Below are 22,756 nucleotides of genomic sequence, written 5' to 3'. Positions count from 1 at the left end.
TTTTCAAAAAGAGTTTGAAAAATTGCTGCGCAAATACCGTGTGACATAAAAAATTGTAACGGCCACCATTTTATTCTCTAGGGTGTCTGCTAAAATATATGTATATATATATATATATATATATATATATATATATATATAAAATGTTTGGGGGTTCTGAGTAATTTTCTAGCAAAAAAATTATGATTTTTACATGTAGGAGAGAAGTGTCAGAATTGGCCTGGATGGCAAGGGTTTAATTAGCATAGGTAAGTAATATACAAATAATTATTATATATTATTTTTAAGGTAATTTACTATATTTTCAAAAACTGTACTCAAGCAGGTGGCTTAACGGACACATTACTGAAGTTTGAAGTTAAAACTTCCAACCAGTAATTTCACAGTAAATAGATAAATAATAAATTATTATGTTATAACATATAGCATATAAATATATGATTTAGCTTGATTAAACCAGTACCTTTTTATCAGTAGAAGATTCTCATTCTCCCTCTTAACTGGGTGAGAAAAACATGGGATTGTGGGTAAATCTTATATCCATAAACCCATGTTTTTTGCTTGTAGGTAAGAGGGCTGGACTGGAAGGGAGCATTTGTCTTTTAGACACATTCCCCCTTCTATGACACTGCACTGCAGCATTTTTATTGGACAGCTTGGGCCAATGGTATTTTACCATTGGTCCAAGACTCCAAGCTGTCCATTGAGCTCAGTGCCTCTGACAAGAAGTGAGGAGAAGCACTGTGAGCTCAGCCTCTCAGTCTGCTGCAGAGTGCGCCAGCTTGTATTTAAACTGGCCACTCTGTATGTAGCTTCTGACAGGCTTTGCATTGAGCCCGTATCTGCAGAACCATTGGTTGTAGGAGCCCCAAATTTTGACCAGTGGTGGAGTAGGACTTCATATACCTACCCCTCAAATTCTCTGTGACCCCAGGTCGGCGAGCTACGACCCTCGAAGCTTGATTGTCTTTTTTTGGGGGGGGGGGGGTTGTTATTTTTTTAATGTTCATGGCAGGTTAAAGGAGGGGCAGATAAATGACATGATCCTTTTCTCAGCTCTTGACTGTTCACAGAATGCCTTGTATTCCGATTACAGAATACAAGGCATTTGGTGAATGGACAATGGGGGATGAAAAGGAGGCTGAATGAAGAGATAAGTTCCCTTTGTGAGAACCACATCTCTCATAGCCACAGTGCTGGAAGTACAGTGCTGATATATTGTCCAGTTGGTAGAGGCTGAGCCAGCTGCCAGTCCAATCTGGGTGGATGCCGACATTAAAGTCAGGATGTCTCCAGAACCTGGACCTGCTGAGTGATAGCAACCAACAGCAGAGTTCAGCCTGCTTTCTGCTGAATAGGGGTCACAGGAGTGCAGAACTAAGGGGGAGATTTACTAAAACTAGAGCACTCAGAATCTGGGGCAGCTGTGGTTGGTAGCCAGTCAGCTTCTAATTTCAGCTTGTTCAATTATACTTTGACAAAAAAACCTGGAAGCTGATTGGTGTCTATGCAGAGTTGCATAAAGCTTTGCACACTCCAGTTTTAGTAAATCTCCCCCTAAGTGCACTTCCATGACCCACAGCCAATAGCTTTGGCCCTTCTTCTCCTTTAAAGAATTTTGAATAAATGAACAGTTGAAATACACTAATATGCATCTTTCATCAAATCCAATGTTATAGATGAGCCATAAATAAAGCAGAGGAGGGAAGCCGGAAGTGCTGGGGGGGGGGGGGGGGGGAGGGGCACACAAGGGGGCCCGGAAAGCAGATGGAAGGGGCGCATGCACTAGGACCAATCCACCAGCAGAGGGAGAAAGAGGAAGATAAGCTTGCAGCACTGCAGGGGGAGGCAGAAGAGAAACAGTGGCTGCAATAAGACAGTAAGCTGGCCCTCCTTCTCAGCAGGTGCCTGCGCCCCCCCCTTTTGAACTGATGATGCCTGGGGCCAGTACAGGAGGGCTGGATACTGCCTTATCAGTGACCCTGCCAGACAGCAATGAGATAGGGCTTGTAGCTTTTTTCTTGTTTTTGCAATGGGTATAGGAGCAGGTAGGGCAACAATGATGAAAGACAGGGCTTTGAAATCAAAGCATTGCTGGGCTTCTTTTCATTACAAATCTACCGTATGATTATATATCAATTAACAATGCAGATGCAGTTTTGATTACTAGACAGTGACTGAACAGATGCTACAGAAATAATTTATTTAAGGTGGCGACAGGCAGCTGTATGCCCTTCTGCTTCCAAAGTACACACCCTAAGAAAACACTGAGTGCTCAGCAGTATGATCTCTAAACAAACTGAACAATAGGGCAGATTTATTAAAACAGCAGCAAAGCATAAATAAGGCTGCTGTTCTGTTTAACCAATCAGATATCAGCACGCACCCTCTGACCTGCCCTGGGAAAATATGAGCTTTTATTTATAGGACTGCTATAAACAGAATTCACACTTTTCATAAATCAGCCCAAATCCACTCACCTACGGACATCAAATGTGGCAAAGGTCTACATGGACCTATTGCTACAACGTTGTATTACATATCACTTTGCTTCACCCGTGTTTAGGAAAGTTTCCATCACTTCATTTGCCATTAAGAATATTTAACAAACCTTCATTGACACCTATATTTTCTATAAACGAGCATTCAGACCTAAGGTAACAATAAGTATCAGGATAATGTCGGAATTGAGAAGGGAATATATTGGGCCCTATTAGAGCTGGCTTATAGAGAATTGTGGCAAGCAGTGCAATTTCTGCTGGTCTACATTCTCAGAAGGGACTTCAGTATTACTCTGAGCAACCACCGCGTATGGAGTACCCTTTAGTAATTGTACATGATGGCAGCCTTTGCCAAGACTGGAATGCAGTGTTGCAGAGCTTAGCATGAGTGAGAAGCATGCTGCCCAGGAGCTGAAGATCTGCCTTCATATTGACAAGTGACATCCTATTGATTCACTTTTGGGAGCTCTGAACTGCTGAAGAGATAAGATCGATCTATATGTTAAGTGTACTAGAAAGTATGTCCTCAGTCTATTTGGGGTGCAGGATGAGGTGTGGTGATTGTATTGGGGTTCAAGGCACGGTGCATATTTTGTTGTTTAAGGTGTATTTGGAGTACATAATGCAGTGTGACCCTAGAGTCACATCTCTGCATGTTTGCAGGCCGCATAGACATGGCCTTCCATTAATTTCAATGGGCTTCTGTGCCTGTGTTTCTGCAAAAAAAACCAAAAAAACGCAGATGCAGGGAAATCGCATGATCTTTAATTGACCATGCAAATTCCCTGCGGTTCTCGCACCCACACTGCGATTTTACATGCATGGTGGTGTCATTCAGAATGAATGGCAGCCCTGCGCATTTCCGCAGAACAGTGCATTTTGACTGCAGGTGGTTGCCGGAATCGCTGAAATTCCCACACCCGCAGCCACGCGCAGAAGTGTGAACCTAGGGTAAATAAAGACGATGGGGTTCATGGTGTGGAATGCTGAAAGCTGGAATTAAAGCTGTATTAAATCCAAAACCAAAATGTAATATATTACAGCTTACCAATTCTTAGATGTGCTGGCTGCATTCGTTTTCTTTTTTTAGGCTTATTTCTTTTATTTTCACCTGGTAAACCAGTCAATAAGTCTATTATTTTTCAACTTCCTTTTAACAGACCAAGCTGTCCAGAAAAAGTGGCAGTTAGAGGGTTGAGACAAACTAACAGAAGTGCTTACAAGGGTAAAATTTTATTTATTTGAGTAAAATCTTTATCCCAAAAGGAAAAATATTAACTGTTGCTGCTAAGTGTTAGCTAGAGTTCCGCTTTAATTTGTTGGTCACGTTCTTCTAAATTTGCTAGTGCAGCTAACACTACCCTCTTCCCAGATAAGGTATGCTGCTATCCAAATGTGTCTCAGTTGCTCCATCATAGAGTGGGGCCACCCTAAGACAGAAAGACCAGATCACCAGGTGAAAATATAGGAGACATGCCTAAAAATAAAACTGCTGTCACTACATCTAAGGACTGCAATATATTACACTTTAGTTGTGGGGTTTAATAATACTTAAATGGTGAAAAGTGTTTAGTTTATTTGGGTGATATGGGTCTATGTGGCTAACAGTGTGCTTGGGGAGATGTTCTGAGTACATTTAAGGTACCAGGTGTGGTGTTTCTGAGTGTATTGGGGTGCAGGGTGAGGTGTGCTTTCCTGCTGGCATGAATGCCCCACTTACTACAGCTGTTCTGAATTCTGCAAGCAATAATAAACACAAAGGCCCCTTTCACACGGGCTGTCCAATCAGGTCTGCCTGTCAGTTTTTCAGGTGGACCTGATCTGACACTCCACTCACCTCTATGGAGCAGTGGGTGTCAGCAGTGTCATGTCTGCTGACACGCGCTGGTATACAATCCGATCCTCTCCGCCAAAACCAGATGGATGGAGACCCTATGCAAAGCATTCTCTGAATAGAGCCCATGCTGAGCAGCCAACTTCCTGTGTTTGCAATGCATCAGGTCAGCCATTTTGCACGGGACAGGAAGCAAGCAACGATCACTGGAGTAGCAGTGTTTTCTGCTGTGATTTCCAGATTCTAGGGTATTGGCCAGTTGTGGTATATACATAGTTAAATTGGTTCAAGCTGGACCAATGTAACTATGTAAAAATATACAATACCTGGAGTACTTCTTTAAAATCACAGTCATGTTTTAAACCAACTTAAAGTGAACCTGAACTGTGGAGGGTGTGCTCCAAAAAAGGCAAAGGACTAGTCACCAATATTTTCTTGTAGGTTCCCTGTAGCTATTCTAAATCCAAATACAGACTTACCATGCCTTGTTCTGAACTGTGTCTCTGTGTGGATGCAGCCATCTTGGTAGAAGAACGTGACTTTGCTTCATTATATCAGAATTGTCTTCCTGATGACTGGTGATTTGATGACTGGTGTGGAATTTTCAAGAAGGAACAGGAGAAGTGGAAGAAGCACAGACCCACAGACTGAATGAAACAGAAGCAGGAAGATGCTTGCACTGCAGGTTCTCAGGTGCAGCTTTCTCTCCAGCAAGGGGAACAGTGAGCAGCACATGAATGACATCACCTAATATCACAACTTGTGAGACTAGCAGTCAGAGGCAGAAGTGTCTTAGATCCCACACTGTATACAGTTATAAGGCTCATGGCACAGCAAGTGCTACTTTTCTGGAGTAAGTCAAGACAAAAAGTAGATTTTATAGGGTACCGCTTAGGTAACAATTCACATTTCTAGATGTTCCTTATAGGATAGAACATCTCCACTTTTTTTAAATGTAGGTCCCCTTTAAGACCTCACTTTTTGGTGTTTGCCTTAGACCCTCATTCTGTTGAGACATCCACTTAAATTTTTCTCCAGGGACCTGTCTAAAAATAGGCCTGTGTTATGGCAGAAACAAAAGTCCATCCTAATTTATTTATTACCTAGATAGTAACTCTGGTAGAGGCCCTCACACAGGTTGCATGCAATCTTACTAAAGAAACAGCACACCCCCACCCCGGTTAGCAGGATGTGAGCCTAGTATCTGAAAGGTGTGAGTAAATTAATCACATTTCTTCCCATAATGTTAATGCTTTGCAGTCTCCTGAGACAGTTAATATGTCATGACCACCCCTTTAAATTTGTATTTACCATGGACAGCGAGGAATGGATTTTGCAGAGCTGCAAACTACAAGATATTTAACCAGAATTGAGCTTGGCTGGAGAAGATATGCGAATGACTAAGATACTGACTCATACACCTAAACATCTCTGTGGTCAGTAACAATATGCATCAGGGTGAAGCACCTGCAATTTAACAACCATTTTAACAACTACTTTTATTTAATCTTTATTGTTATTTTTATTGTTTAACATATAAACAGTTTATGTAGTAAAAAAACAAAAGTAAAACAAAAACCAAAAAAACATCCTCAGAATTGTGTGCACTGGAAAAAAAAACATTCCATCAGTATAACAAACATCTCTAGAAATATTGTTGCACAAACTATTTTTGCATTTAAAAGAGGAAGTGTGATAGAAACATAGATAGGGGGGGGGAGAGAGAGAGAGAGAGAGAGAGAGAGAGAGAGAGAGAGAGAGAGAGAGAGAGAGAGAGAGACTGGGAGTAGAAAATGAGAGAGAAGAAAAAGGAGGAAAGACACTGCAGGAGAAAGAGATAAAGGATAATAAAAGGATATATATATATATATATATATATATATATATATATATATATATATATATATATATATATATATATATAGTCCACATCAGAGGATATAGGTATGGGAAAGGTATATAATGGGAATAGGTAGACAAGAAGAAAGAGAAAGGGGAGAATAGTATTGTGTGTGTGTGTGTGAGTGTGTGTGTGGGGGGGGGGTCAAATGCTGGAAACACTTTAAAAAAGTGAGAACAAAAAAGAAATTAAAGACAAATTATGAGGAGTCACTAGAGAGCAGGAGAGCTTGAAAGGTACTCAAAAATATGAGAGGGAGAAAGAATAAGAAAAGAAATAAGAGAGAAAATGAAAGAGAGCATAAATAAGAAGATAACAAATAAGAGAATGACTGATAATAAAGGATATAAGAAGACTGACAGAGTGTTGAAAGAAAAGAATGAGAGTAAGAATGAAAAATGAATGTGCTACGCAATAAGAAATGAGAGGAGAAGGAAAAAATCAACAGAGAGGGAGAGAATGGGAAGAGGAATGGGTGGGGGAGGGAATGAAGGAATTAGGGAAGGTGGGGAAACACCACCATCATTCTCCTGCTGCTTTATGCTAAGGAAACATTACAGGGTTTTGGAAAGATGAAGAATGACACCCAGTAGAGGGGGATATGCCAAGATGGAGGTTTGGGGAGCCATTGAATGTAGGAGAAAAGCCATACAGGTACCCCTTAATAAACCAGGACAAACAACAACATGATATATAGTATGAGACTGCAGCACACAGGTATACTGAAATGAAAATGTGACTCTTAATGGGTTAATGCAGTGATGTTTTTTCCCTACTAGGTTTATTTTGACTCTAGGAAAATAAGCTAGCTACCCATCTCCAAATGACCAGATATGGAAGTGTGTGGGATCAAACATCAGATGTTTGGCAAGCCCTCACAAGCCTTCAAAGCAATAACTCCATTTGCCTTCCAGCAGTGGAGCCAGTCTATATACCCTCACATGCTTCACTGGTTGTCAATGGGCTTCTGGCTGGTATTTTCACCATTAACTAACAATCAGGTCTGTATGATGTTTAAAATACATATTGCACAACATTACAGTCTGAAATCATCTTGGAGGTCTTTCTTTTGACTGTCCAAGCAGGAATTGAGCAAAGTCACATCTATCAGCCTGTGCTGAGAACAGTGCCTCTCTGTTTTCTCCCACAGTGTTGTTTTCCCAGCACAGATCCTGTGTGAGAACACTGCTAGTTATCTAACTTGTTCCCAGGAACAATGTCCCTCAGTCCCCAGGGACTCCCTCTCTCCCCTCTGCTGAATTGTGCACTATATATTGTAGAATCAGAGCTAAACTTGTAGACTGTAGCCCACTGGAGGACACACCCAGCCACATATTAGACTGCTGCTGGTCCCCTACATATGGAATCACTTAAAATCTATACTTTCCAATAATACCTCTCCAAGTAATACTCAGTATCTAAAAAGCAAAGCTGTTTGAGAATCAAACCATCCAAGGTTAGTGATGTTTTTTAATTTGAGGTAGATGTTTGATACTTTTTTAGATGTGTTCCAAACACTGAGTTAACTGCATTTAAAGGACTTGTTTTCTCCTGCATTATATTCTGCCATTCTGAACTGGTATGCCTTTATAACATTAAACCCAAACACATATCTAGACAGTGCTCCATCATGATCAAAAAGACACAAACACAAAGGTAAGCAATGGATACATACCTAGTTTATAAACCAGTTTGTATCACTTGTATCATAAATATTTGAATCTATCTGCTCAACATCATCACCATCACTCACAGTGTGCCCTTCTAAAAGAATTGTCGATAAAATGAATAGCAACTGGAAAACGTTCTGTCTACCCCAGCTAATGACTGTCTGCTAAGCTACATTAGCTTACAACATTAGAAATACATTCCAAGCTATAACTGATCAAAAAAACCTAACAGGTAGAAAGAACAATGAAGAAATACAAAAGAAAGAGAATTAAACTCCACTTACTGAAGCAGCCACAGTGTCTCACTCCTGGCAGACTGAACACCACCAAACAGGCACAAAGTGACAAAACACTGATCAAACCCCTTCTTTGCACTGTTGAGTCACAGATGAGAATCCAATGCAGAGCAATAGCAGCCCAGCAAATTCCAGTGCCTAAAATCCCATACACAAGCCCTTGCATGCCATTGGATGGACTGTCTGCCTTTATAAGTCACGTTGCAATAGTAACACTGCTTTAACCCTGTGTGCTGAGGACAGAAGTATTGGAATGATGGGCGGTTGTTAACATATTCTTATTTTATAGGACTTTTTAGGCTCTTTATTACCCTTGGAATAGCCTTCAAAGCTACATTTCTTCTTCTGGTAGCAGTTCACTGGCACCTAACTCCAGAGTGAGTCCATTCTGCAAAATCCCTCTTACCCCTCCTCAGCTTATACCTCCCATTTTCTAGCTCAGTGCCCCCTTTTCTTCCAGTACACAATCCCTCCCTTTCTTTTCTCTGTTCCTCCATTGCATACTCTAAACAGTTTTTAGCCAAGCACCCTCCTCTGTGCTCAGACTTCTGCACTCTTATCTGTTACAGTAGTCTGCTGATGCAGTTACAAGTAGTTTGCAGTGACAGTATATGAGGGAAACATCTGTCACCAGAAAGACACAATATCTGCCTGCATGGAGTGCTGGGTCCCTGAACCACCCATGCTGTACTGAAGGCAGAGATAAGAGCACGCCCTATGTGACCACATAGCAAAAAGAGGAACTATTACATTTCAACTATTTAAATAGTGCAGCTAATGATGTTGCTAATGTCAACCTGTTAGAACCCAACTGTCATTTCTTCAGGATAACATGAAATACAGTTTCTGATGGGTTGTCTTCATGAATACCATAAACTTGCCTTCAGCACTGAAGTTCAAGGTCCTAATACAGCAGCCTGCTGAGTGGTAGGTGCAATTCCATGATCAAAAATTGCTTTATTGGTCCTTGTAACACTTTTAGACTTATTAAATCAAATAGGATAACAACATGATGGAAAGACAGCTTTGAGCAGAGAGCAACAGTGGACAGATGATGAGAGATGATTCATGATGAGTTATAATGGCTTACTGTTTGCAGTTTTAAAAAAATCCCTTTGTAATTCAAACAAAAATGAAAAAAAAAGACGACTTTGAGTTGGTTCCCTTGTGTGCTGGGACTTGTAATTCCTTTTCAGAAATGTGTCCAAGAGGAAGACAGGATTGCCCCCAGGAGCTGTATGAACATTTAGCACACCATTTATGAATGGCATAGTTCTTTATAGTAGAGTCTAGCAGTAAATAGGAATTCAGCCAGGCGATGTGAAGATGATTTTTATTGATATGCAATCAATAGAGCTGGTAAAGATTCTCAGACATGATCAGGAGGACTTCCATATCTCACCAGCCTTCTCCTGTGCCGAGTCCATTGTGCTGGTTGGGTTTGTCATCCTCCTTGGACACCACTGTTCACTCTCCAGTGCTGAAACTGATTCTGCAGCTCAATACTGCACACAGCAATCCCTTCTATATACAGATCTGCAAAGTACAAACTGCCTTCTAAACAGCTATTTCCTTCCTGTTTTCTTCTGCTACATGTTGCTTTAACCTATAGTGTCATTTCTTGACATCCCCATCAGTTGTGGTGCTGAGCTCTAAGCACCCTTGTCTAAGGGAAACCCCTGAGTCCCCCCTGACTCCTGTGTAGTCTGGATCATTTACATTGCTGAACCTCACAGCCAGTAGGGGAAGATCAGTATTAAAATGATGTGCAAATCAGCACACTGCAAATAGAAGAGCTGTGACTGAGGGAGAAGTGACAGAAGCATCACTAACTGTTGCTCTAACACTTCCCTGGTAAGGTGCAGAGTGATTCAAGTCTCCTTCTCGCCTCATCTATTGAATTGTTCCAGTCAATGCTACAGTAACATCAGACATGCAATGGAATCTGCCACTTGTAAGGCAAGATCACAGTGTTACAGGGAAGATTGTAACAATGTAGCTTGCATCTATCAATGTGAACTTGGGAGGATAGACTTATAGGAGCTGTCACTGCTAAATTAAAGGCGCAGGCTCTGGGGCACTCAAATTGATCTTTTGCTTTACTACCTGACCTGGAACAAGACAAGATAAAGGTTCAATTAGATTGCACATCTTTCAATTCATACTGTAATATGCCCTCTGCAATGATACAGTTCTTCAAGCATTTGCAGGGAGCATCCACTTTAAAGGGAATCTATTATGAGAATATAATAGAGGCTGTCATGCTAGTTCCTGTGCTTTTGTGTCAGTGATGATCCAGGACAAGAATTGAGAGAAAAACTAAGAAAAAATACTTCAATATTCCACCGAATGCAGCCTTACTCAACCAGGGTTCCTTGAGCAGTGAGCATTTTCTTCCTCTCAGATATGTAACCACTGACACCAATGATCTTTTTAGTTGTCTGCAAAGGGGGATTCCTTCCAATGACCACCAATGTAAGGAGCATTTTTCCCACTGACCATCACGCTAATGTTCTGTGACCTGTAGATAAAGTAATTAATGGCAGGGGTTCCCTGTGACTTGAAACTTTTTGTCACGGTTTCCTCCATGTTAAAAGGGTTGAGAAACGATGATCTAATGTGTAATGCAAAATCATTCACAAAAAAGTAGTATGATATTTTGTTTTACTCTATACTGAAATCTCTATGTTTTGGGTCGCTATAATCTTTTTCAGTACCATCTGATCTGAGAGTGAAGTCCTCTTTGCAGACTTAGTTCTGACTACAATCACACTGTAGCCTGAAAAATTTGAACTATCATTCTGCATCATTCTGCCAAGTTAGGCAATATAGGTATAGCGTAGAAAGGTTCAACACCCGTCCGGACCCACATACTAATGCCCCTTACACATGATCGGACATTCCGACAACAAAATCCATGGATTTTTTCCGATGGATGTTGGCTCAAACTTGTCTTGCATACACACGGTCACACAAAATTGGTCGGAAATTCCAAACGTCAAGAACGCGGTGACGTACAACACGTACGATGAGCCGAGAAAAATGAAGTTCAATAGCCAGTGCGGCTCTTCTGCTTGATTCTGAGCATGTGTGGCACTTTGTACATCAGAATTGTGTACACACGATCGGAATTTGCGCAAACGGATTTTGTTGTCGGAAAATTTGAGAACCAGATCTAGCAGGTAATAGCAGGTCTCGCCTTTTGGAGCCTGCAGCACTGATGGATGTCCCACTGGTCCAATGCGGGGACCGCGGGACATGTGACGTCCATCATAGGCGCTGTAGGCTCCAGAAGGCGGGAATTACAATGCGGCCGCCGCGCCACTGTGAGAAGATCCCGATCCCACTCGGCGCTTTGGCGGGCAGCTCTCCTCTCCTCATTATGGCTCTGGCTGCCTGGAGTCTACTCTACTGTGTGCTGGGCGCACCGCTGAGCTGCAGGAGGACACCTGAAGTCTGGTCAGGTAGGTCAGTGTAGGTCAGGTAGGTCAGTGTAGGTCAGGTAGGTCAGTGTGTGTCAGTGTAGGTCAGTGTGCATCAGTGTAGCTCAGGTAGGTCAGTGTAGGTCAATGTGTGTCAGGTAGGTCAGTGTGTGTGTCAGGTAGGTCAGTGTAGGTCAGCGTATGTCAGTGTAGGTCAGGTAGGTCAGTGTGTGTCAGGTAGGTCAGTATAGGTCAGGTAGGTCAGTGTGTGTCAGGTAGGTCAGTGTGTGTCAGGTAGGTCAGTGTAGGTCAGTGTATGTCAGGTAGGTCAGTGTGTGTCAGGTAGGTTAGTGTAGGTCAGGTAGGTCAGTGTATGTCAGGTAGGTCAGTGTGGGTCAGTGTATGTCATGTAGGTCAGTGTAGGTCAGTGTATGTCAGGTAGGTCAGTGCGTGTCAGGTAGGTTAGTGTAGGTCAGGTAGGTCAGTGTATGTCAGGTAGGTCAGTGTGTGTCAGGTAGGTTAGTGTAGGTCAGGTAGGTCAGTGTATGTCAGGTAGGTCAGTGTGGGTCAGTGTATGTCATGTAGGTCAGCGTAGGTCAGTGTCAAGTAGGTCAGCGCACGTCAGGTATGTACTAACCCCCCCCGTGCTGGGCTCTGACTTCGGGCTGAAGCCCCTGTTTTTTTGCCACCTAGCAACGCCCCTGGGGGTAGAGTAGAGAGCCGGTGACTGACAGTCACCAGCTCTCTGTTTAGGGAGCTGTGAGAACTGAGCGATCGGCAGTGTTTGATCGATCGGTTCTGCTAGAGCCGGTGGGGGACAGATACAGCATTGAACCGATAGGTAGGCATGATTTTTTTTTAAAAAACAGATTCCCGTCCTTCACTAACTCAAACTAAGGAAAAAAAAGTGAAAATGTTACTTACTAATTACTTTAACTTACTAATAAAGGCCACATGCAGATGGAACAATTGTCACTGCTCATTGTCTGGGCCTCCCAGGCAAATTATTCAGCAGGAATGTGCCCAGAGTGAATGTATTGTTACTTTGTAACTTTAATTTAGATACTGGCAACCTCAGAAAAACATATGATTTTGTTTAAATCAAAAACTGCTGCATGTCCAAGCACGCTTTTCTTTTTGAAAATTCCATTTAACACTGACACCATTACAGCAGTCATAATGGTTTAGTAATATCTTACAAATATATTGTATACTTTATACAATAGTGATTTACATACAGGAACAAGAAAGCGCCCTGACTTCACATCACAAGCTTAACCACACAGGAAACTGTGAACAGCCCAACAAAACGTGTGATTTTCACGCTGATAAATATTTCATATACTGTATATGTGAATAAGAAGCACTCCATTAAATGACGCATTTGTCTTTTTGCTGTCTCAGACATTTAGTTATTAAGAACTGGCTTTTATCTTTTAGCATTGTAACAATGGAGTTAATGATTTGTCCTCATTCTGTGAGTTGTGAATAACAAGGGTCTGTGTGTTAAAACAAAGCTCATCTAATTATTATTATGATAAGGAAAGACACAACAAAGTTTTTGCTTTAATCTTCTACACCTACTTTATGTTAAAACATAAAAACAATAACTTGCCATCTGCTAGTTCCTACCTCTTATCGGGACACACAGAACAGGCAATCCATGCTGTTGTCTAGATGCCAGCAGTTGGAGAGGGCACCCAAGAGTAAGGCTGGCTGTACCCGAATCCAATCTTGGCAGATTCAGCAGAAAGCTGCAGAGATTCCAACCATTAATGGGCAGGCCGAATGTACCAAGTTGATCGATCGATCAACCTTGGTACAACCAGCCTGCCGGATTCTCTTGTGATTATCGCTAGCAGCTGCTATAGGCGCTAACGATAATCACTGTCTTCTCCCGCCAGGAGCAGACAATTGCTTGACAGGAGGGATTCCCCTGCCAGCGCTGATGGGGGAATCATGCTAATTTCTTTCCTGCAACTCGTGTTTGCAAGAAATAAACTTATATTGCGTATGGCCTGCCTAAAGCTAGTCAAACACAGTGTAAATTTCTTTCCTGTAACCACGGGTGCAGGAAAGAAATTTGCACAGTTCCCCCATCAACACAGACAGTGCTGACAGGGGAATCAGCAATTGTCTTCTCCCAGTTGTCCCCATCAGGAGAAGACAGTGGTTGTCGCTACCACGTATAGCATTCGCTTGGATAATCGCAGGCCAATCCAGCAGGCTGGTTGTGCCCAAGATAATCGATCAATCATTAACAGTTTGAATCTCAGCTTATTTCTGCTTAACTGGCCAAAATTCAAACCGTGCATGGAGGGCTTAAAAAGCACAATCTAATATATATATAGAGGTTAAGTAATATTGTACTTCATTTTCAGTCCATGCAGATTGGAAAAAAATTGGTAAAGAACACAGATCAGCAGACAGCATGCGTTTGGAACCATTCACCTATACCTGTACACCTGGCATATTAAGACAAGTGGATGTGTCCTTAAAGCCACTGCTTCCCTCATAGACTTGAAAGGGCTGCCTGCATGCAGCACCATGGAGCTCAAGCCGCATAAACTCATGGCCCATTTATAGACTATAGGTCTTAGCGCCAAACTGATATCAAAAGCACACTGATTTTGCTCATTGACATTCGACACATGCTTAAAGCCCATTGACACCATCAAAAACCCTTAATCAGCATAGAGAACAGCAGTAGATAGCACAGATGTGCAATCTTTAGTACTATTCAAAGTTTTAATAAAAGATTGTCACATAAATGCAACAATTACAATTCATTTTGAATGGCACCCCAACACATTAACCCAATAGACCTCCAATGCACATGTATTGCAGTGCACCATAATGTAGTTGCCAACCTACCATATTGAAATTTACTGACACAACACCCAAAATGTACTGGCACAGCCAAGTTTTTATTGGCATTTCAAAAAGTTACAAAAATACAGTTTTAAGTGCAAATTAGAGTATTTAGGCTACAAACAAATACAATACGCAACTAGCAATATGATTTAAGGTGGATAATATGGCAAAAAACATATTTCTTATTTTCGATATAGTAAGTAAGTAGCTCAGTGACAGGCCTCAGGAGGGCAAGAAATTAGAATGGGCAGGAACACACACATAAATTTGTTTCCCACAGTGACACTGACAGCAGTGTGCACCTGCACAGAGCCACGTGGTCCCTCTAGTCCACTCCAGTCTAAACAGCACTGGTGGTCCCAGCCCACCTTGCTCCCATACCGCACACCCACACACGAGACTCTGACCGCTCTGCTTGGCTCCATTACACTATGACATCACATGACATGCTCAGGCACCGCCTCCGCCAGAGCTACACTGTAGCAGGCACTCGGATGGTGTCAGCTGGCTCGGGACCAAGCTGAGCATCACAGCCATATTTTTTACTGGCAACTTTTTACTTTCACTGGCATTTACTGACAGGAGAAAAGTGCCTGTTTTTTACTGAATGCCAGTAAAAATACTGACGGTTGGCAACACTGATGGTAACGTACTACTGTGCAATGTAGTGAACAGCATTACAAAAAAGATTTTTTTGTCTATTCTAATGCTCTGGCAGCAACATAACGCTCATGAATGTGGATGCGTTAATACAACACTAGATAAGTGCAAAAGGGCCATAAAGCAATCTTAGCAAACCACTAAAGCTTTGTACTAGTATCTCAAATGTTAGCCAGTTTTTTTGCCCATATGAACTTAAATTATTTAGCTATGGAATGATGAGCTGAGCTGTTTGCAGCTATACAGTTTAGCCCATAAGAGTCTTTGACTTTTCCGTTTCTACTTGTCAGAGAGGAATCATCTGAAACAGCAGTTAAAGTGGTTGTAAAGGCTCAGGGTTTTTTATATTTATGCATTCTAAGCACAAAGCAGTGGTCACCCCTCCCTCTCTCCAGCCCCCCCTCTATCACCAATAGATAGAGTCATGCATTGCAAGAATCTATCTATGGCCGCCGCTGCAACCATCTTTTCAGGCGCCCGGCCCCTTTTCGGGTGCTGGGCGCCTGAATTGCAGCGGCGGGGTATTTTTTTGAAGCACCCGATTAGAGACATAGGGTCTAATAGGCGTCAAAAAAAGGTAAACAGCGAGCGACATGCTTGGCACTCGCAGTTCATTCAGCTGTGTTAGAAAAGTGAATGAACATTCACTTGCCTAACACCGAACCACCTCTCCGCCAATCAGGTGCTCGGGTCTGTTACCACCTGATTGGCTGAAATGACAGGCGCTGTGATTGGATGCCTATCAGGCATCCAATCATAGGAGAGGACAGGAGGAGCAGATGGGAGAAGATATCGAGGACATGGAGGAAACCGCTCGCTGCCGTCACCCGCTGCCCCACCAACACAGTAAGTAAGTGCCGGGCAGACGGCGGAAGGGGGGGCACAGTGGCAGCATTTGATGGGCACAGTGGGAGCATTTGATGGCACAGTGGGAGCATTTGGTGGGCACAGTGGCTGCGTTTGATGGGCACAGTGGTGGCATTTGATGGGCACAGTGGCGGCATTTGATGGGCACAGTGGCGGCATTTGATGGCACAGTGACTGCGTTTGATGGCACAGTGGCTGCGTTTGATGGCACAGTGGCTGTGTTTGATGGGCACAGTGGTGGCAATTGATGGGCACAGTTCCTGCGTTTGATGGTACAGTGAGGCTGCAATTGATGGGGTATTTTTTCAGTTTGTTTGCGCCCTCCAAAAAATTTTGAGCACCAGCCGCCACTGGCACAAAAGGTAAAAAACCTTCTGTGTGCAGCAGGCCAATAGGCCCCCTAATACTTACCTGAGCCCCATTGTGATCGCAGCAATGTGCACAAGAGCTTTGGCTCTCTCAAGGGACTCCTGATCAGGTGAGACAGCAACGGGAGCCATTGGCTCCTGCTGCTGTCAATCACAGGCAGTGAGCCAATGAGGAGAGAGAGGGGGTGGGACCGAGCCGTAGGTCTGTGTGTGAATGGACACACAGAGCAGCAACTCTGGAGCAAGCCTGCTTGAGTACCCCCACAGCAAGCTGCTTGCTCTAGGGGCACTTGGCAGGAGGGAGGGGCTAAGAGTGCCAGCTGGGAAGAGGAGGATCTGGGCTGCTCTGTGCAAAACCACTACACAAGATAGGTAAGTATAACATGTTTTTTATTTTTATTTTTTTAAGAATTGCCATTAATATCATTTTAACCACTTGCTTACTGGGCACTTCAACCCCCCTCCTGCCCAGACCAATTTTGAGCTTTCAGCACTGTCGCACTTTGAATGACAATTGCGCGGTCATACAACACTGTACCCAAATGAAATTTTTATCATTTTTTTCCCACAAATAGAGCTTTCTTTTGGTGGTATTTGATCACATCTGGGATTTTTATTTTTTGCTAAACAAACAAAAAAAGATGGACATTTTTGAAAAAAAAAAAAATCATGTTTCATAATTTGTTATAAAATTTTGCAAACAGGTAATTTTTCTCCTTCATTGATATGCGCTGATGAGGCAGCACTGGTGGGCACTGATAGGCTGCACTGATGGGCACGGATAGGCACAGATAAGGCGGCACTGATGGGCACAGTTAAGGCGGCACTGATAGGCACAGTTAAGGCGGCACTGATGGGGACAGATAAGGCGGCACTGATGGGGACAGATAAGGCGGCACTGATGGCCACGGATGGGTGGCACGGATGGGTGGCACAGATGGGTGGCACAGATGGGTGGCACGGATGGGTGGCACTGATGGGTGGCACGGATGGGTGGCACAAATGGGTGGCACGGATGGGTGGCACGGATGGGTGGCACGGATAGGTACCACGGATGGGGGGGCACTGATGGGTGGCACTGATGGGCACTTATGGGCACTGGTAGGTGACACTGATAGGTTGCACTGATGTGGGTGCTGATGGGTGGCACTGATGTGGGTGCTGATGGGTGGCACTGATGGGTGGCACTGTGGGCACTGATGGGTGGCACTGTGGGCACTGATGGGTAGCACTGTGGGCACTGATGGGTAGCACTGTGGGCACTGATGGGTGGCGCTGATTGTTGGCACTGTGGGCACTGATGGGTGACGCTGGTGGGCACTGGTAGGCAGCACTGCTGCCTATTGCCTTGTGTTAGAAGATCCCTGTGATCGGGACTGATGTCCCGATCACGGCCGCCGGTGATCGTGTTTTTTTTTTCCTCCTCGCGCTGTCAGCGCGAGGAGGAAAAATAGCCGATTACCGGCTCTGTTTACATCACATGATCAGCTGTCATTGGCTGACAGCTGATCATGTGGTAAGGGGTCGGGACCAACCCCTTACTCTGATCTGTGATCAGGCGAGTCTCATAGACTCGCTGATCACCGAGCGCGCCGCGCTCGCCCTGCAGGGGGCGCGCAGGCCGCTCATGCACGGGACGACGTCTATTGACGTCGTCCCGGCAATTTAGATCCGCACTGTTGCCGTCATTTGGCAATGGCCCGGATCTCAAGCTGTTAAAGTGTATCTAAAAAGAAAACAAAATGTAATATATTGCAGTTTACCAGTCTTTAAAAGTGGTGGATACATTAGTTTTATTTTATTTTTCCTTTATTTTCACCTGTTGCTGCTAGCTGTAACCAGCTTGCACTGATGGTTACTCTTCTTAAGGTTTTCCCTAAACTCAGGGAATTGATTGCTTCTACCTGTTACTGCAAGGAGGCTCCAGTAATTAGTTTGGGAAGGTCAGTCTCCGGGTTAATAATATTTATCTGATCCAGCCAATCCCAGGTGGTGTTGCTTTGAGGTAAGTATGGTCTAGGACAGTGATATGCAATTAGCGGACCTCCAGCTGTTGCAAAACTACAAGTTCCATCATGCCTCTGCCTCTGGATGTCATGCTTGTGGCTGAGTCAGAGTCTTGCTATGCCTCATGGGACCTGTAGTTCTACAACAGCTGGAGGTCCGCTAATTGCATATCCCTGGTCTAGGAAGATGATAAATGTTTGGAAGCACCTTTCCAGGACTCTTTTTCCCCTGGGGTTTCTCCCAGAGCTAAGGACTCTGAATACCAAGCCATTCACTGAAGAGCATGCCTGAAGGGAACAGAAACACTTATGACTGCAGAGGGTTGCAGAGTCGCTGGGAGGCAAGTTGCTATTTGAACTGAAATCTGAGCTGAAAGAGGGATATTTGCCCAGAGACTCAGGTATTTTTTTGGGCTACTTACAAAAGTACAAGAGTCAGATTCAGAAGCTGGCTGTCCTCTGTTCATCAACATACATTTCTGAAAGTCATTGCCATAGAACTAACAGCTTACTCTGATTTTGCATTTTGGGTATTCTGCAACCCCTAAACCCTCTCTCCAGTATAAGATCTGCAATAAATAATAAAAATACCCTATTAATTGAAACCTGATAATTGTCAGAAGTTTGTCGGTGAGCTGTTGAATCCAAATATAGGGAAGATAGCCACAAACAGGTAGGAGAAACCAATTATTTCCACTGGCTCTCTAGGGAGTTACTGTTACATTTGTAATACCAGGCAGGCAATAAACAACGAGGCAACTAAGATAACTTTAGAGATTTTGCACAAATCTATTGCATTATTGAACATAACTTGTTGAACATAAGAAGACTCTGTGCAAGGTGGGTACTGAAGTGTTTAAATATAGTTTATTCTCTATGATGAAGGAATATGCAGCCTCTAGAAGCATGAATTGAGTAAAATGGGAAAGGAATGTACCATCATCCAATATGTAAGAAATAGAGAACTAGGGAACCGATCCCCCCCAAAAAAAGAAAAATTGACTATTACGGTACTAGTTTAATTGGTATAAATTCAAGTTGTATAATGAGTAAATATAGTTTTATTAATACAGGATTGATATAGAATAAAAAATATACATGATCAAATACATATTAAAAGGCATGATGAACAATCAATATATATCACTAGCATAATGGTCCCCGAGAGGGGAAAATCACATTGGGATGATTCTTCACAGATGGCATATGTCAACTAGTTTTGCAGTCTCAGAACCGCTTCTTCAGGAGAATATCTGCAATTAGTTGACAAATAATTAACATTGAGACAAAATAAACAAATATAAATCGGATTAACAATGAAAAAACAACAAATGAAGGGGAAAGAGCGATGCTGCTTACCCGTGACCCATGCCCAACCATTTTCCCTATGAAGATGTCTCCTCCCACTGCTGCCAGGACTGCTGCCAAGGCAAACTTGATTGATCCACACTTCAGATTGCCAAAACACCCTGTTTATTCAACAGATCTAGCACCGCCTATCACAGATTCCCAAGTTTAAAAATGTTGAATAGAACACATTTCTAATCATCTCTGATCTTTCATTTGACGTTGACACCTGGATTGTGGCCCAGCCATCTGAATTTGGTTTGGGTGGTTTCAAGAAGCCTGATTATTAGGGAAAAAATTATTGTAACACACAAAATTTGGTACCAAACAAATTAAAGTTATGTAAGTCCATGTGATATAGATTAGATTTGTATGGCAGGGAAAGGTATGCAAGGCAAAGACTTTGTAGCACCTTGCCGTATCTGTTAGAGCTTGATGAATATGTCATACATAGTAAATTCACCAAGCATTTTTGAAAATGCAATAAAAGAGTATTTGTGAATTGTTTGGAAGTGTATTTCATCAGTTAGTTTTACATTTATATTTTAAAGAGAACCTAAAATGTGGAAGTTATGGCCCAAAAAGGCAAGAAGAGTGCAGAGAACTAGTCCCCACTCCACACCAGTATTACCTGTAGTTTTCCAGTAGATGATCTTTTTGACCATTACCGATTTACCATGCTTTGTTCCGCACTGCATCTTGGTTTGGAGGTAGCCATTTCGGTAGCAGTAAGTCTTCCTCATATCATGCCCTCCTGATTACCGTGAGGAGGTGACCTGATCGCACAGAATGGATGAAGCAAATGCAGGAAGATCCTTACACTGCAGAATCTACTCTAGTAAGATGAACAGTGAGCATCATAGTAGTGATATCTCCAAATCTTACTCCAGCGTCTTCAAATCATATAAAGATATGAAGGTCAAGGCACAGGAAGTGCAGTGCTAATTTTCAGGAAGAATTTAAGACATAGTGTGGATGCAGTATGTCAATATACTGATTACACTCAATTTTCACTACGAGATCTTTCCTATTACATTCTTCATACATACAATCTTCACTCTTGGGTTCAGGGCCACTTTAATTTTTTTAGTCCAACCATTTCCAGACACTAGTGAGTAAATCCAGCAGCAGGATAATGGAGGAATGCTACAGCTGCTGAGGAAGTCAAGCAAATATTTAGCAGTTTAGGTAAGACCAAACCATCTTTTTAGCTACAGGTTTTCATTTGATAAATTAAAGTGGAAGTCCACCCTAACACTTAAATTCTCCCCCCGCAATCATTAATGTGAGCAAAGTTCAGCCTTATGCCTCAAAATGAAAAATTCAGTTTTTCTACCTTTATTTTGCAGTATTCAGTGCCGTCACATGACTGCAATTCTACTTCCTTCTGAGTCTAAAAGCAGTCAGTGGGTGTGGTTACTGAAAGCTAGTGACATCACTTCCAGGGAGGGACACTGTTCCTGTGTAGCCAGTGGGCGTATACAGGATGGGAGGAGCTGATCATAGGTCCCCGCCCAGTGTTCTCTCATCAGTAAGGATGCATTGTACATCCTAATTCATGAGAAAAAGAAGAAATAAAAAAGTGTCATCCACACAGGACCCAGGGGGTGCTGGGAGGTGCAGGGCACATGAATGAAGATTAACACAGGAGACGGGAGCTGGACAGGAGGGGGGGAGACTATCAGGGTAGCTGGAAGTGCTCTGGGGTCTCAGCTCACAGTCTACAATGATCATTATGCATTAAAGGAACAGTACAGGCAACCACACTAATGCCCCGTACACACGATAGGATTTTACCATGGAAAATGTGTGATAGGACTTTGTTGTCGGAAATTCGGACCGTGTGTAGGCTCCATCACATATTTTCCATAGGAATTTCCGTCACACAAAATTTGAGTTTCTTGAATTTCTGACAACAAAATCTGTTGTCAGAAATTCCGATTGTGTGTACACAATTCTGACGCACAAAGTGCCACGCATGCTCGGAATCAAGCAGAAAAGCTGCACTGGCTATTGAACTTCATTTTTCTTGGCTCGTCGTACGTGTTGTACGTCACCGCATTCTTGACGTTCGGAATATCTGACCAACTTTGTGTGACCGTGTGTATGCAAGACAAGTTTGAGCCAACATCCGTCGGAAAAAAAAACATGGATTTTGTTGTCGGAAAATACTATCGTGTGTACAGGGCATTAGTCTACATTTTTACTAGTATGACTTGTCGTTAGGCGACTTTGGACAGGAAGTCGCCTGACAAGTCACAGCCCATTGATTTCAATGGCACCCGTTCCCATCTATGCGACTTTGAAAATCAGTGACTTTGAAAAGGTACCTGCATTACTTTGATGTGACTTTGATCCAGAGAGTGTAAAGTTGGATCAAAGCTGCACTCAAAGTTGCATCTAAATCACGCAACTTTGAGGTCGCAATAGTCCTTCCAAACTTTCAAAAATGTTGCTTTGTACCTTATTTCTTTTATATTTCTTCCGCAGCTCCCTATGCCATTTACAGCAGCTGGGCGTGTGCCACACCATGCACACAGTGCCCATCACAGTGCCACACAATGCACACAGTGCCCATCACAGTGCCACACCATGCACACAGTGCCATCACAGTGCCATGCAGAAACAACCACGAAAATCTGCAGCATGTTGCATTGTAATTTATATTACAATTTCTAACAAACATAACATACTTCCAAAGCACTCTCTCTCTCTCTCTCTCTCTCTCTCTCTCTCTCTCTCTCTCTCCAGCCAAAACAAGGCAAAGAAGATAGGAGGAGATCATGTTCTGTGAAGGATAGGAGGGATGGGGGCGGGGCTGGGCAGGTCTTGGCATGCCTGTCTAAGAACGGCCGACAACCTTTTCAGGAAGTGAAAGACAGCTTAGCAATTTCAGATAAACGGAGATAGCGTTGTCGGTGAAGAACAGGAAGAAGCTGATTGCCTGGCTTAGATAAGACTGTCTAAGCTTAACAGTGAGCTAGCCAGAAAATGAATAATATCAAAGAGAA

General features: G+C 42.9%; 1 protein-coding gene across 2 annotated transcripts in view; it reads right to left on the bottom strand.

The window, feature by feature from the left end:
* Positions 1-9,661, bottom strand: part of LOC141129100 (transient receptor potential cation channel subfamily V member 1-like) — a 105,725-nt gene extending 96,064 nt beyond the window's left edge. The window contains exon 1 of one of the 2 annotated variants that reach the window (XM_073616890.1): positions 8,513-9,661. The gene's annotated coding sequence lies outside the window, so the exon portion shown is untranslated. Of the gene's footprint in view, positions 1-8,189 lie in introns of both variants that reach the window. The other variant, XM_073616888.1, reaches the window with a different exon arrangement.
* Positions 9,662-22,756: the final 13,095 nt, after the last annotated feature.

Source organism: Aquarana catesbeiana, linkage group LG02 (assembly GCF_042186555.1).
Source record: "Aquarana catesbeiana isolate 2022-GZ linkage group LG02, ASM4218655v1, whole genome shotgun sequence".
Taxonomy (NCBI): domain Eukaryota; kingdom Metazoa; phylum Chordata; class Amphibia; order Anura; family Ranidae; genus Aquarana; species Aquarana catesbeiana.
The sequence above is the reverse complement of the archived record's forward strand: the minus strand, read 5'-3'. Positions and strand labels throughout refer to the sequence as shown.